Genomic DNA, 15,333 nt, shown 5'->3' with positions numbered 1-15,333 from the left:
ACTGGTGATGTCAACTTCAGTCACTGGGATAAGAGGGTGTCTGCCAGATTTCTCCAGGGGCAAGTTGCATTCCCCCCCCCTCAATTAATAAGAAGTATTTTGTGGAGAAATACTTAGAGACAACTCAGACATCCTGTTTCTTATCATAGCTTCACCTATTAGTTTTAGCATCCATCAATAATTCTTTCCTGCAACAATTACCGTATTGTTTGCTTACCCGTGATTTTCTGTTTGCATCCTTTCTTCTACATTATTCATTGCAACTATATTGTAGACAAGGGCTGTCTCTTCTCCCCTAATTACTTATTTATTCAGTTCTTTACTGTTGACATCATTTGGGACTCATGGATATTTACTATTCTTTGGTTGTCTAACCTTATGACCATTACTTGTTCTTTGTTGTTTTGTTCACATTGTCCCAGATTTTGGCCATTGGTAGCTTCTGTAAGTTGGCTACTGAATCCTTTGCCTCATGCTTTACCCAATCATTTTATAAACATTTCCTTGCTTTCTGATACAAGATGATCTTGCCTCATCCTATATTTTATCTGTTTTAGCCCTGTTACCATCCTTTTTTTCTTTTTTTTTAATGTTTATTTATTTTTTGAGAGACAGAGAGAGACTGAGCATGAGTGGGGGAGGGGCGGAGAGAGAGGGTGACACAGAATCCAAAGCAGGCTCCAGACTCTGAGCTGTCAGCACAGAGCCTGATGCGGGGCTTGAACTCACGCATCACGAGATCATGACCTGAGCTGAAGTCAGACGCTTAACCGACTGAGCCACCCAGGTGCCCCTGTAATCACCCATGTTTCTAAAAGTCATTGTCCTTTAATTGTAGAATGCTATTCAGGAATTAAGATCTGGATGCCAGGTGTCTTCATTGCCCCTGGAATGTTCTTGCCTCCAGATCCTCTCAGTAGACAGAGCTAGGAAACACATGTATGGACACTCAACACACACATACATATTATAATTATTTCTATACCTAAGGTTCTGTATATATATTGAAGCCATGGTTCATACTTACACGTCCAATTTTAGGCTCTTTCTAGCATTTCCCCTTTTCTTATTTGTAACCCGGCTCTTATTACCTACAATATATTTACCTATCTGCTAAATCTTAGTATGCACATAGTATTTCAGAATCTCTAGTCAATACGTTTGTTAAAAACAAATTTACACAATATAGTGTATGTGGTGGGGGATATATTTGCATATGGTATGCAATCAAATATTGTCCCTCACATCACTTAATTATTGTCTTCTCTACCCCCTTCGATATAGTTATGTCATTCATTTATAACACCGTCAGGTAAATTTGTTATTTTTTTGTATTCTATTTTGGGTTCCCCCACATCCTGGTCGGTTTATTTATTTATGTTTTGGGTATGTCCTAAAAGACAGTGCTATACAGAAAACGAAGAGAAGTTTCATTCTGTTCACATTCTTGAACTGCCACTCCTACCCAACTTATGTTGGCAACCGATCTCATTAGTTTCTGGTTTATTTTTCTATATTTCTTTTGAAGACATTAGTGGATAAATGTGTATTTTCTCATTCTCCCTTTTTCATTACATAAAGAATAGCACATTATAGACACCTTCACAGTGTATTTCTTGTTTGTTCATTTTTTTTTTTTTTTTTGGTGAATGTACAAATAGCCTTGTATTTAACAATACAAAATAAATTATCTGTAGGCATGGACAATGGCAGTGATAGATCATTCTATATTGTTAAATGAAACTAGTAACTATGGGTATATTGAATTTCTTAACATCAGCCAGCCTTTTCAACTTCTTTAACTGACTTCTCTAAAATTACTGGTGAGAAACATTGCCTCAAGCACCCTGTCATAGTTTATTAGTAATGGTGAAGCACTGTTCTAGAAAGTAGAACATATCCTCCCTGACGATTCCACCTGTTTCATGGTCCTTCTCTTCAGCACCCGATAAAACAGTTCTTATTAACTTGGTTGGATCAATGATTCATTTCTCCATCACATTCACAAAATCTCCAAGGAGAGTATCAGAACCAACTTTTGAGAAACTTAGCATAATTATCTCAACTATCAATGATCCTACAACAACTACTTTCTTAGTAATGACCTTTGTAAGCATATTTTTAAACGTTTATTTCTTTATTTATTTTGAGAGAGACAGAGAGACAGAGACAGAGAGAGACAGAGAGACAGAATCCCAAGCAGGCTCCATGCTGTCAAAGCAGAGCCCGATGCATGGCTGTATCCCATGAACCATGACATCATGACCTGAGCTGAAATCAAGAGTTGGACACTTAACTGACTAAGCCACCCACACACCCTGTTTGCAAGAATTTTGAGTGTTCTTTTAGTAATTTCTGTATCATTGAAAATATCTTCATTAGCTGGAATTAGCAAGTCTCAGGCTGGAATGCACTGAAGAATAACACAACCCTCTCCCAGAACAACGCCTTCTTCAACAGCTTACATGTAGTATTGAGGGCATATGCAGGTCTTTCTTTTCATTCACTTCCACATCACTTGTCCCACCAACCTGCAGCAGAGCTACTCAATCTAGAAGTTTTTCAAGATATTCATTCAATTTTTCCTTTTCATAATTACCAGTTATGATACGTAACTGCTCAATGATTTCTTGAATAGATTTTTCAATTTGAGTCTGTTATCTTTTCCCTTCGAGCACACTGGCTAATTTTTGGTCACAATGACATCTCTATCCAACTTTTCCTAAATGTGTGACTGAGCATCAAGATTTAGGGTCAACCTTTCTTCTCTGAACACTGAACCACCAGCATCAATAGCCATGTGTCTAAGTAGGTTTTTCCATTGTCACCAAAACCTGGAGATTTGACTGCTATAATCTGAAAACCAAGTTTTAGACTATTCAAAATGGGTGTATTTAGAGCTTCTCCATTAACATCTTCAGTAATTATTATGAAGGGCTTACAATAAGCATTGACAATTTCAACTGCAGGTATAATGGAGTAGACACCAGACATTTTCTTTTCACCCAATAGAACACAGGCATTCACATTTCTGAGCTTCTGATGTATACTAAGTATGAAGAAACATAATCAAACTGCAATCCAGTAATTTATAATTCATTATTCAGTGTTTCCCATCTTTTGGTGTCTTTACATCCTTCCTTTCAATCTTTTTCACTGTATAAGAAATGATATTGCTCATTTCTTGGCTTGCAGAAATAATAGCAACCTAAGTGATTTCTCTGGGGCTCAACACAGGTTTGAACTGCTTCTTAAATTCATCAATCACAGCATCTACAGCTAACACCACACCTTTCCTAATTTCCACTAGATTAGCACCTTGGCTAACCTCCAAGCCTTCCTTGGCAAGAGAGGATACTGATGTGGTAGCAGTGGTGGGGGATCTCTGGTCTTTTTCTTTGTGTTAGTGGCAACATCTTGAACAAGTAGAGTCCACACATTGTTATCTTTATCCTTTAAGTCAATTGAGACTGATACTCTGGGACTACTCACTCACTAATAATTGCTAATCATCACTCCAGCAACAGCTCAAAGCATTAAGGCTCAGATACCTGCACCAAATTTTACATCTTTGGCATAAGCCTGAGTGAGATGAGGAACCATTGCCTGCACAGTGGCCTCACCTGGTGAGGCTGTGGGCGTGCACCTGAAGAGGCAAGGGAGGCAGTGCTCAGCACACAGAGCAATCAGTCCGTGCCCCCTCTCTGCGCTATGTCACCGTCTGTGTCACCCAGTGGCTTCCATCCCTTTCCTGGTGGCCCAGGCCTGGCAATCTGCATGCACCATGCATATTTTTGTTTTGAATGTTAACAATAAGTCTTGGAAATGTCCCCATATTATTTCATTCAGGTCTTCATTCTTTTTCAGTTTCTTGGTACTCTACTGTGTGGATGCATCATACTTTAATCAAACACTATCCTGTGTATGGGCAATTTAATTGCTTCTGATATGATACAAATCAAATAACCCTGCAGGGAAGAAACCTTGTGTAAATATAGTATTCGAGGAGTACCTTTCAGAACAGATTCCTAGTAGTGGGACTGCTTGATGAAACCATACACACATATAAAGTTCTGTTATTAAACTTCCACCAGAAGGACTGTGCCAGTTTACATTCTCACTAATAATATAGGACACTCCCTGTTTAGCCACAGCCTCACCAAGAGGATATGTTGTCATACTTTTTAATTTTTACCCATCTGATCACTGAGAAATGACATTATTTTAATTTGTATTTTTCTAAGTATGTTTGAACTTGAAAAGACATTATAATTAAGGGCCATTTTTATCTTTTTAATATGTGTGAGTTTGTGCTGATGTCTATTTCATATTTTCCATTGTTTTCAGTTTCTTTTTCTTTGATTTTAAGAGTTCTTAATATATTGAGATTATTAGCTCTTTGTGTTACATGCTACAAATATTTTCTTCTAGTTTATCAATTATCTATGATATTGTGAAGACATTCATCCCTGTGTTCTTCTAGTTCTTACATGTTTTCATTTTTTATGTTTAAATTCTTGATCTCTGGAGTTTACTCTGGTATATCTTATAAGAACTGTATCAAAAATTTTTTTTCCAAATGGTTACTCAGATGTTCTACAACCATTACTTAAAAGTCCATCTGGGGTGCGTGGTTGGCTCAGCTGGCTAAGCCTCCGACTTGAGCTCAGGTCATGATCTTGCAGATCTTGAGTTCAAGTGCTGCATCAGACTCTGTGCTAACAGTGCATAGCGTGGAGCCTGCTTTGAGATCTGTGTCTCCCTCTTTCTCTGCCCCTCCCCTGCTCATTCTCTCCCTCTCTCTCTCTCTCTCTCTCAAAAATAAGCAAACATTAAAAAAAAAGTCCATCTGTGTCCCAGTAATAACCCAAAGAGAGTAGCTGTATCATAGAATATGTTCCTTACGTACTTAGATCTATTTCTGGGTTTTCTACTCTGTTCCCCTGGCCTCACTGTCTGCTTATGTGTCAGTGCCACACTAATTTAATTATGGGTACTTTGAAGTACACCTTTATACCTTTATATCCAGGGGAGGGGGGGGGGCTCATAGCTTCTCATAGATTTTCTTTTTCAGTGTTTTCCTGCTTCTTCTTAAATGTTTTCCATATGAACTTGATTATCAATTTGTCTTATACCACACACACACACACACACACACACACCCCAACTGCTCGTGTTTTGATAAGGACTGAGTTACGTTTATAAATTAATTTAGGAAGAACTGAAATTTTTATAACATTGCATAATCTAATACAAGAAAAGGAGATGTCTGTCCACCTGTTCAAGTCCTCTCCTGTGTCTTTCTGTTTTGTTTTAAAATTTTCTTCATGAAGTTTCTTATCACTTAAATACTTCATCTTCTTTGTTGGAGTTGTTATAGCGTTTTTCCCCCACTCATCCACATCTTTCTTAGGCTGCTTGAGAAACTCTCAGCAAATACCCATGTCCTCCTCCAATGCTCTCTCTACATTGGATCCAGAGTTATCTCTAAAAAATGTAAATTTGTTCATTTTCTTTCAAAGATTTTGAAAAGCTTCTGCATTTATTAAGATGAAGACCGAATTCCTAACTAGGCCCACCCAGTCCCCCATCTTCCGGCCCTCACAGACGGCCACTTTGTGGGCTTTAACCACACTAGCCACTTTTCTTTCTATGGGGCCTTTGCCCCCTCCCCGCTCAGGCTATAGAGCTTGAAGAGCAGAGCACCTGCCCCAGCCCCTCCAGTCAAGGTCAGGAAAGAAACCTGGAGAGTGAAGACATGGGCGGCCACAGTTGAGAGAGGAATCCCAGAAGTCTGGCTTCTCATGCATTTGGAGAAAACACGTATATGTGAGTGTGGATGCTGTGGAAATAGTAAGAAGAACCACCCCCCCCCCCCACACACACACAGCAACAATGCATGGAACTGTACTATCAGGTGATGGTGACCCCTTCTAGTGAAGAAAAGGAGAGTGGTGAGTGACTGCCCATTCTCTCCAGCAGCATCCGGAAAACTGAGACAGGACCTCTGTGACTGGGGGAAGGGAGGAGATCTGCAAAGAGGCAGGTAAGATTATGAATGAGCATGGAGGGGATGCAGTTCCTGCTTCTTCAGGACTTCAGGAGGAAGCCCTCCCATGAGCCCCTGGATGTCCCTCACCTGAGGGTCTCTCTACCTGGTCTGCAGGCACCCTCAATGCCCCAAGTGTTACTCACACACTGAGTAGGCTCTTTGGGTGCGCCCCTAAGTACAGCAGCTGAGAGGCCCAAAGCAGGCCAGGGTCTGTGGGCAACGGAGAAATCACAAATTTGAGCTACAGTGCCACCTTCTGGAAAATTACAGAGAGCTTTCTAGTAGCTAGGTGGGAGAATACATAAAAAGACATAAAAGACATAAAAACTAATTTAGAATTCTGCCAGGGGCGCCAGGGTGGTTCAGTCAGTTAAGCCTCTGACTCATGATTTTGGCTTGGGTCATGATCTCACGGTTCGTGATTTCAAGCCCCATGTTGGGCTCTGCACTGACGGTGTGAAGCCTGTTTGGGATTCTCTCTCTCCCTCTCTCTTTGCCCCTTCCATACTCATTGTCTCTCTTTCTCAAAATAAATAAATAAACTTAAAAAAAAAAAAAAAGAACTGTGCCACAAGAGGGAGCAAGAAGAGTGGAATTACCCTTACAAAGACTGAAAACCCCAGGTAATAACAGCACCATTGAACAGAATACCCCTCCCTACCTAGAGGCAACTAGGAGAGAATTTTGCTACTTCAGATGCAAAGGCAGCAGTGTTAAAAATACAAGAAACGTGAAAAACCAAGAAGGCATGTTATCATCAAAAGATAATAATAATTCTCTAATAACTGAGCTCAAGGTAATGACATTTTACGAACTAGCTGATAAAGAATTCAAAATAGCTGGGGTGTCTGGGTGGCTGAGTAGGTAGAGCACCCAACTCAGGTCATGATCTCAGGTCATGATCTCACGGCTCGTGGGTTCAAGCCCCACATTGAGCTCTGTGCTGACAGCTCAGAGCCTGGAGCCTGCTTCAGATTCTGTGTCTCCCTCTCTCTCTGCCCCTCTCCTACTCACATTCTGTCTCTGTCTCTGTCTCTGTCTCTGTCTCTCAAAAATAAACATTAAAAATTAAAAAAAAAAAGAATTCATAATAGTTGTTTTTGAAAAACTCAGTGAGCTACAAGGAAACTCAGAAAGGCAATTCAACAAAATCACACAAAAAAAAAATGCAGAAATTCTGGAGCTGAAGAATGCAATGAATGAAATTTAAAATGCATCTGCAGTGAGCATAACAACTGGAAGACAGAAGAGGCAACTTGGAGGGTAGGAGTTTGTAAATAAATCATTTAGAGGAGAACAAAGAATAATGTAGAAAAGAGAATATCTATGTGATCTATGGGATTTCATCAAAAGAACAAATATTGGGGCGCCTGAGTGGCTCAGACGGTTAGACGTCTGACTTCGGCTCAGGTCATGATCTCTCAAACTCAGGTCCGTGAGTTCGAGCCCCACATCAGGCTCTGTGCTGACAGCTCAGAGCCTGGAGCCTGCTTCAGATTCTGTGTCTCCCTCTCTCTCTGCCCCTCTCCTACTCACATTCTGTCTCTGTCTCTGTCTGTCTCTCTCTCTTTCTCTCAAAAATAAACATTAAAAATTAAAAAAAAAAAGAATTCATAATAGTTGTTTTTGAAAAACTCAGTGAGCTACAAGGAAACTCAGAAAGGCAATTCAACAAAATCACACACAAAAAATGCAGAAATTCTGGAGCTGAAGAATGCAATGAATGAAATTTAAAATGCATCTGCAGTGAGCATAACAACTGGAAGACAGAAGAGGCAACTTGGAGGGTAGGAGTTTATAAATAAATCATTTAGAGGAGAACAAAGAATAATGTAGAAAAGAGAATATCTATGTGATCTATGGGATTTCATCAAAAGAACAAATATTGGGGCGCCTGAGTGGCTCAGACAGTTAGACGTCTGACTTCGGCTCAGGTCATGATCTCTCAAACTCAGATTTGTGAGTTCGAGCCCCACATCAGGCTCTGTGCTGACAGCTCAGAGCCTGGAGGCTGCTTCAGATTCTGTGTCTCCCTCTCTCTCTGCCCCTCCTCTGCATGCTCTCTCCCTCTCAAAAATAAACATTGAAAAAAAATTTAAAAAAAAAAGAACAAATATTAGGGTAATCAGGGATCCAGAACAAGAGAGGGTAAAGGAGGCTGAACACTTATTTAAAGAAATAATATCTCACAACCTCCCAAGCCTTGGGACAGAATCGGGCATCCAACTTCGTAAAGCTAATAGATCACCTTATTATCTCAACGCAAACAACCTTCCCTAAGACACATGATAACGAAACTGCCAATAACCAAAGATACAGAGAGAATCCTAAAAGCAGCCATATATTAAGAGATTATAACCTACAAAATAATTCCTATTAAACAATCAATATAAATGAATCAGTATCGTGTATGAAATAAACATACAGAAATCAGGAGCACTAACAATTATACAATAATAACAAAACATCTGAAAAAGAAATTAAGAAACTATGACATTCACAACAGCCTCAAAAACAATAAAATATTTAGGAATAAATTTAACCAATGTCAGGAAAGAGGTGTATAATGAAAATAACATGACTTGAAGAAGACACAAATAAATGGAAAAGTACCCTGTGATGTGGATCAGAAAAAATAATGTTGTTAAAAGGCAAATAGTACTCAAAGACATCTATAGGTTCCATGCAATTTCTATCAAAAGTCCAATGGGATTTTCCATAGGAAAAGAAAGAAAACTCTCCTAAAATTTGTATGAATCCACAAAAGACCCCAAAGAGCCAAAACAATCATGAGAAATAACAAAGCTAGAGGCATCACACTTGTTGATTTCATACCATAGGCCAGTGGAACAGAATCAAGAGCCCAGAAATAAACTCCTACATCTATTGTCAACTAGTATTTGACAAGGAAGGCGGGAACACTCAATGGGGAAAGGATAATCTCTATAACAAATGGTGCTGGGAAAACTCATAACCACATGGAAAAGCTTTAAACTGAACCCTGATATTATACCACACTGAAAAATTTTCTCAAAATGGGTTAGAGATATAAACATAAGATCTGATACTGTAAAACTCCTAGAAAAAAAACATGGAAACGTCTTTAACGTTGGTCTTGGCTCCTTGATGCTCGTGTTGATTGCTATACTCATTTCTCATTTCTCTCTCTCTCCTCAGGCCTCCCTATTCCTGAAAGCTTGAAACTGAACCCTGATGTTACACCACACTGAAAAATTTTCTCAAAATGGATTAGAGATATAAACATAAGATCTGATACTGTAAAACTCCTAGAGAAAAACCATGGAAACCCCTTTAACATTGGTCCTGGCTCCTTGACGCTCGTGTCGATTGCTCTACCCATTCCCTCATTTCTCTCTCTCTCTCCTCAGGCCTCCCTATTCCTGAGACATAGCAATATTGAAATTAGGCCAGTTAACCCTACAGTGGCATCTAAGTGTTCAAGTGCAAGGAAGAATCACATTTCTCACGTTCAATCAGAAGCCAGAGACGATTATGCTCAGGGAGGGGGGCATATAGAAAGCCAAGATGGGCCAAAAGCTAGGCCTCTAGTGCCACACAGTTAGTTAGCCAGGTTGTGAAGAACAAGAGAAAGTTCTTGAAGAAAATGAAAAGTGCTACTTCAATGAACACAGAAATGATTAAAAAAAATCAGCCTTCTTACTGATATGGAGAAAGTTCTAGTGGTCTGGATAGAAGAAGAACCAGCCACAACATTCCCTTCAGCCAAAGCCTAATCCAGAGCAAGGCCCTAACTCTCTTCAGTTATGTGAGGACTGAGAGAGAAGAAGCTGCAGAAGAAAAGTGTGAAGTCAGCAGAGGCTGGTTCGTGAGGTTTAAGGAAAGAAGCCATCTTTGCAACATAAAAGTGCAGGTGAAGCAGCAAATGCTGATGTAGAGCCTACGGTGAGTTGTTATTCAAAAGGCCCAGCTAAGGGAACTAATGAAGGGGACTACGCTAGACAAAAGAGTTTTGATGTAGATGGAACAGCCTTCTCTAAGGAGAAGATGCCTTCTAGAACTCTCCTAGCTAGAGAGAAGTCAATGCCTGGCCTCAGAGCTTCACAGGACAGGCTGACTCTCTTGTTAAGGGTTAATGCAGCTGGTGACTCAGTGTTGAAGCCTATGGTCATGTTCCACTCTGAAAATCCTAGTCCCCTCCAGGATAATGCTCAATCTACTGTGCCTCTCTTCTATAAATGGAGCCACAAAGCATAGATGACAGCACATTTGTTTACAACATCATTTAACTGAATATTTTAAGCCCATTATTAGGATCCAGTACTCAGAAAAGACCCCTTTCAAAATGTTATTGCTGATTGACAATGCACCTGGTCACCCAAGAGCTTTGATGGAGATGTCCAATGACATCAATGTGGTTTTCATACATGCTAACACAACACCCATTCTGCAGCCCATGAGTCGAGAAGTAATTTCAACTTTCAAGTTCTGTTGTTTAAGAAATACATTTTGTAAGGCTATAGTTGCCATAGACAGTGATTCCTCTGATGTGTCTGGGCAATGTAAATAGAAAACGTTCTGGAAAGGATTCACTTGTCTTGATGTCAATAAAAACATTCATGTTTCATGGTCAAAATGTCAACATTAACATGAGTTTGGAAGAAGTGGATTCCAACCCTCATGGACGACTTTGAGGGATTCAAGACTTACGTGGAGGAAGTCACTGCAGATGTGGTGGGAACAGCAAGAAAAGGAGAATGAGAAGTGAGGCCTCAAGATGTGACTGAATTGCTTCAATCTCGTGATAAAACGTCAGCAGACGAGGCATTGTTTCTTATGGACAAGCAAAGCAAGTGGCTTCCTGAGATGGAATCTACTGGTGAGGATGCTGTGAAGACATCCGATGTTGAGATGACAACTGATGATTTAGAATATGACATTAACTAAGTTGATGAAACAGCAGCAGAAGTTGAGAAGAGAGATTAATTCTGAAAGAAGTTCTGCTGTGGGCAAAATATATCAAACAGACTTGCATTCTATAGAGAAATGTTCATAAAAGGAACCGCCAATCAATGGGGCAAGTTTCACTGCTGTCTTATTTGAAGAAATTTCCACGGCCACCTCAGCCTTCAGAAGCACCACCCTGAAGGGTCAGCAGTCCTCAACATCAGGCAAGACCCTCCACCAGCAAAAAGATTCTCACTCACGGAAAGCTAAGATGGCGGTTAGCAATTTTTAGGAATAAAATTCTTTTCAAATTAAGATATGCACATTGCTTTTTAGACATAATGCTATTGCACACTCAATAGACTACAGTATAGCATACACGTAACTTTTATATGTATTGGGAAACCAAAATATTTATTTGACTTGCTTTATCGTGGTGGTCTGGAAATGAACCCACAATACCTCCGAGGTATGCCTGTATACGGAAAGGAAATGAAAACAGGACAAAGAAGAGATGTGTACACTCCCATAGTTTTGCAGCATTATTCATAATATCTAAGATATGGAAACAACCAAAGTATCCATCAAAAGATAAATGGATAAAGAAGATGTGGTATATACATATAGTGAAATAATATTCAGTCATGAAGAAGAAAGAAATTCTACCATTGCAACAACATGGACAGACTTAAAAAGGATTATGCTGAATGAGACTAGTCAGAGAAAGACAAATACTGTATGATATCACATATATATGCAATCTAAACAAGTAAACAAACAAACTCATAAAAACAGAAAATAGAATGGTGGTTACAAGGGGGTTGAGGGTGGAAAAATTGGGGGAATGTTGTTTAAGGATATAAACTTGCAACCAGTAGATACGTAATTCCTAGAGACACGAGGCAGAGAATGGGGATTATAAACAATTTAGTATTGTACATTTCAAAGCTGCTAAGAGACTTTAAGTAGTTGTTCCCATCATAAAAAGGAAATGGTAATGATGAGACATGACAGAGGTCGTACGTAGTGAGTGCTATGGTGGTAATAATACTGCAATATAGGAGTGTATCAAACCAACATGGGCCACACCCTACAATACATGAGGCTGTATGTCAATTATCTCTCACTGTTAGAAAACACTATATGTGTTATGTATTCTTAGTACTGTGATTTGTTAATACCTAAAAACCATTTTATCGTATGAGTTTTTTTCCATTCCCTTTCCACCAGCCATTAGTTTTACATTTTCCTCATTCTTTGGTTTTCCTATTATCTTTATGACCACTATTATTTTTGTTTGGTTTTGTAAGTACATATACACATGCATTTAAAATTATCTGGGGCTCCTGGGGGGCTCAGTCGGTTGAGTGACTTTGGCTCAGGTCATGATCTCCCGGCTCACGGATTCGAGCCCCATGTGGGGCTCTGTGCTGACAGCGCAGAGCCTGGAGCCTGCTTCAGATTCTGTGTCTCCCTCTCTCTCTGCCCCTTCCTCACTCAAGCACTGTCTCTCTCTCTGTCTCTCTCAAACATAAATAAACATTAAAAACGTATTCTAAAAAATAAGTAAAATAAAATTATCTTACAATTATATTTATCCATTTATCTTTGTATTTTCTTGGAGTGCTCCACATTCATCTCAATATTTGGATATTCAATTCTATTTTCCATTTATTTTCTATTTAATTAATTGGAACTTGTAGTTTATCTTTGAAGGTGTAACGATAAGTTAACTTTTCTCCAATGAATAGAAAGAGTATTCACATAAGAATGTTAAGTGGCTATGTAAAAATTAATATATATCTGTGCTCAAATATTTACTCTTCAGGAAAAATATAAATAAGAAAATGTGTAGTTTTTTAAAATTTGTTTATGTGTGTATTTATTTATTTATTTATTTATTGACAGAGAGAGAAAGAGCACACACACATACAAGTGGGGAGGGGCAAAGAGAGAAGGAGAGAGAGAATCTCAAGAAGGCTCTGGGCTGACAGCAGAGAGCCTGACGCGGGGCTTGATCTCATGAACCATGAGATCATAACCTGAGCCAAAGTCAGGCACTTAACCAACTGAGCCACCAGGTGCCCCAAGAGTTTATAGTTTTAAGTCATACCCCAATTTTAGGGGAAGTCATCTTTAAGTTCCATAGTATCAGGTCAGAATGTGTAGTAAGCTTATTAATTTGTTCATTTTCAGGTGCTGTCACACATCCAACAATTAACACTTTTCAGGGGGAAGAGGCTAAGAGAAGGTGCAATCTTAATCAATGATTTCCCCACACTGTTTAATTGCATTCAAGGAGGTTAAAAATTGTTTGATCACACCTGCTGGAAGTACCAGCCAATACCTTAAATAAACTTCATTTCCTATTCACACAAACACACACACTGTCTTTAATAATGGAATGGAATTCTTGATGGACATGGAATGGATACATACTGCCTTGAGATCAACGCTTTACTTTAAAATCACACAGGTACATATTGTAAAGCCTCTAATTGTCTTGAAGGATCTGTGAACTTCCAAAAGTGACTTCTAAGCAGATACAATATGGACACTTATCCCGCACTATCTCCATGCATATAAACACCCTTTCATTGTGATTAAGAACTAACTCATTGAACACATAATGCTGAACATTTACTGTGTGCCTAGCACTGTGTCAAGCTCAGAAGGTATATTTGCAGTCCAGTGGGTAAAGAGGAAAGTAAGAAAAGCATTTCAGGGGCACCCGGGTGGCTGAGTCAGTTAAGTATCCAACTTCAGCTCAGGTCACGATCTCACGGTTTGTGCGTTCAAGTCCCGCGTTGGGCTCTGTGCTGACAGCTCGGAGCCTGGAGCCTCCTTCAGATTCTGTGTCTCCCTGTCTCTGCCCCTCCCCTGCTCTCTCTCCATTTCTTTCAAAAATAAATAAAACATTAAAAATTTACTTTTAATTTTTTTGGTGTTTATTTATTTTTGAGAGAGAGAGCGAGAAAGGGGCAGAGAGAGAAGGAGACGTGGAATCCGAAGCAGGCTCCAGGCTCTGAGCTGCGGCACAGAGCCCGACGTGGGGCTCGAACTCACGAATCGTGAGACCATGATCTGAGCCAAAGTCAGACACTTAACTGACTGAGCCACGCAGGCATGCCTAAAAAATTTATTTTTTTTTTTTTAAATTTTTTTTTTTTTTCAACGTTTATTTATTTTTGGGACAGAGAGAGACAGAGCATGAACGGGGGAGGGGCAGAGAGAGAGGGAGACACAGAATCGGAAACAGGCTCCAGGCTCCGAGCCATCAGCCCAGAGCCTGACGCGGGGCTCGAACTCACGGACCGCGAGATCGTGACCTGGCTGAAGTCGGACGCTTAACCGACTGCGCCACCCAGGCGCCCCAAAATTTATTTTTAAAAGAAATGCATTTCAGCACTGCGTGTTCTCAGCCCTTAGCGCTTAGGGATGAGCACAGTATGACAAATGTGCAGGGTAAAAGATCCCTAATTCAGTCTCAGGGGGTTAGGAAATCTCTGGATAAGGCATCTTCAATGTGAAATCAGAAATGGGAATAAACTCTAGTAAAAGTAGGAGAGGACTTTTACAAAGGGTAGGGAATAACATGCACAAAGTCCAGGGTCAACACAGAATGTAACTGCTTCAGGGATTTTCTAGGTAACTCAAAATGACTGGAACTCAAAGGGATCTGGGGTAGTTGGGAGGCTGGAAAATGAGCAGGTGTCTATTCATGCGTGTTGCCTCATGCCAGGGTCAAGAATTTGACTTAGCTCTGAAGATTTATCTTCAGAGACGCTGATATAGATTTACATTTTTGTGTTGTTAGGAGAATGCACTGCAGATGAGCCAGACCAGAGGCAGGAAAGCCAGTGAGGAGGTAATTAATGCATTTGTCTACACAAGACGTGAGGGGGGCCCAAACTAATTTAATGTCAGTGGGAACTGAAAGAAGAGGACAGTTTGAGGACAGAGCTGATTTGTCACTGTGAATGCTTGGATTTTAGGGGTAGGTTGTCAAGGAGGGTAGCCCAGCCCTGACCTGGACATGTAGGTAAATGTATTCATTGAAAAGTTGTCAGCATCTAAGTAATTGTCACATGGGATTTGCACACCTTTGCTGGCAGGGAGGCTTAAAAGGGAGGCACGTAATTGGGCCACAAGGGGGTGAAACTGGTAATAGGAGTGATGTACTCTGGCTTCACAAGACGTGCCTGGCATCAGCCTGGAATTGCCAAAGCAACTGTCTCACTAAGTAGCGAAGGGGAAGGCCGTGTGGGAAAATTCTGGAACCTACCTAAGGCTCAAGAGTTATACCAAAAATGAGTGGATTCGTTTCTCTCTCTTTGTCTGCAGTTATATAATTA

The 15,333-nt window shown here is 40.0% G+C and overlaps 1 protein-coding gene and 1 pseudogene across 5 annotated transcripts in view; both read right to left on the bottom strand.

Moving 5' to 3' along the window:
* Positions 1-15,333, bottom strand: part of GRIA4 (glutamate ionotropic receptor AMPA type subunit 4) — a 408,729-nt gene that overhangs the window by 295,804 nt on the left and 97,592 nt on the right. The window lies entirely within an intron of this gene.
* LOC115524550 lies at positions 1,851-3,603 on the bottom strand (annotated as a pseudogene).

The sequence above is a fragment of the Lynx canadensis genome, chromosome D1 (assembly GCF_007474595.2).
Source record: "Lynx canadensis isolate LIC74 chromosome D1, mLynCan4.pri.v2, whole genome shotgun sequence".
Classification (NCBI taxonomy): Eukaryota; Metazoa; Chordata; class Mammalia; order Carnivora; family Felidae; genus Lynx; species Lynx canadensis.
This window is presented reverse-complemented; position numbering and strand designations above follow the sequence as displayed.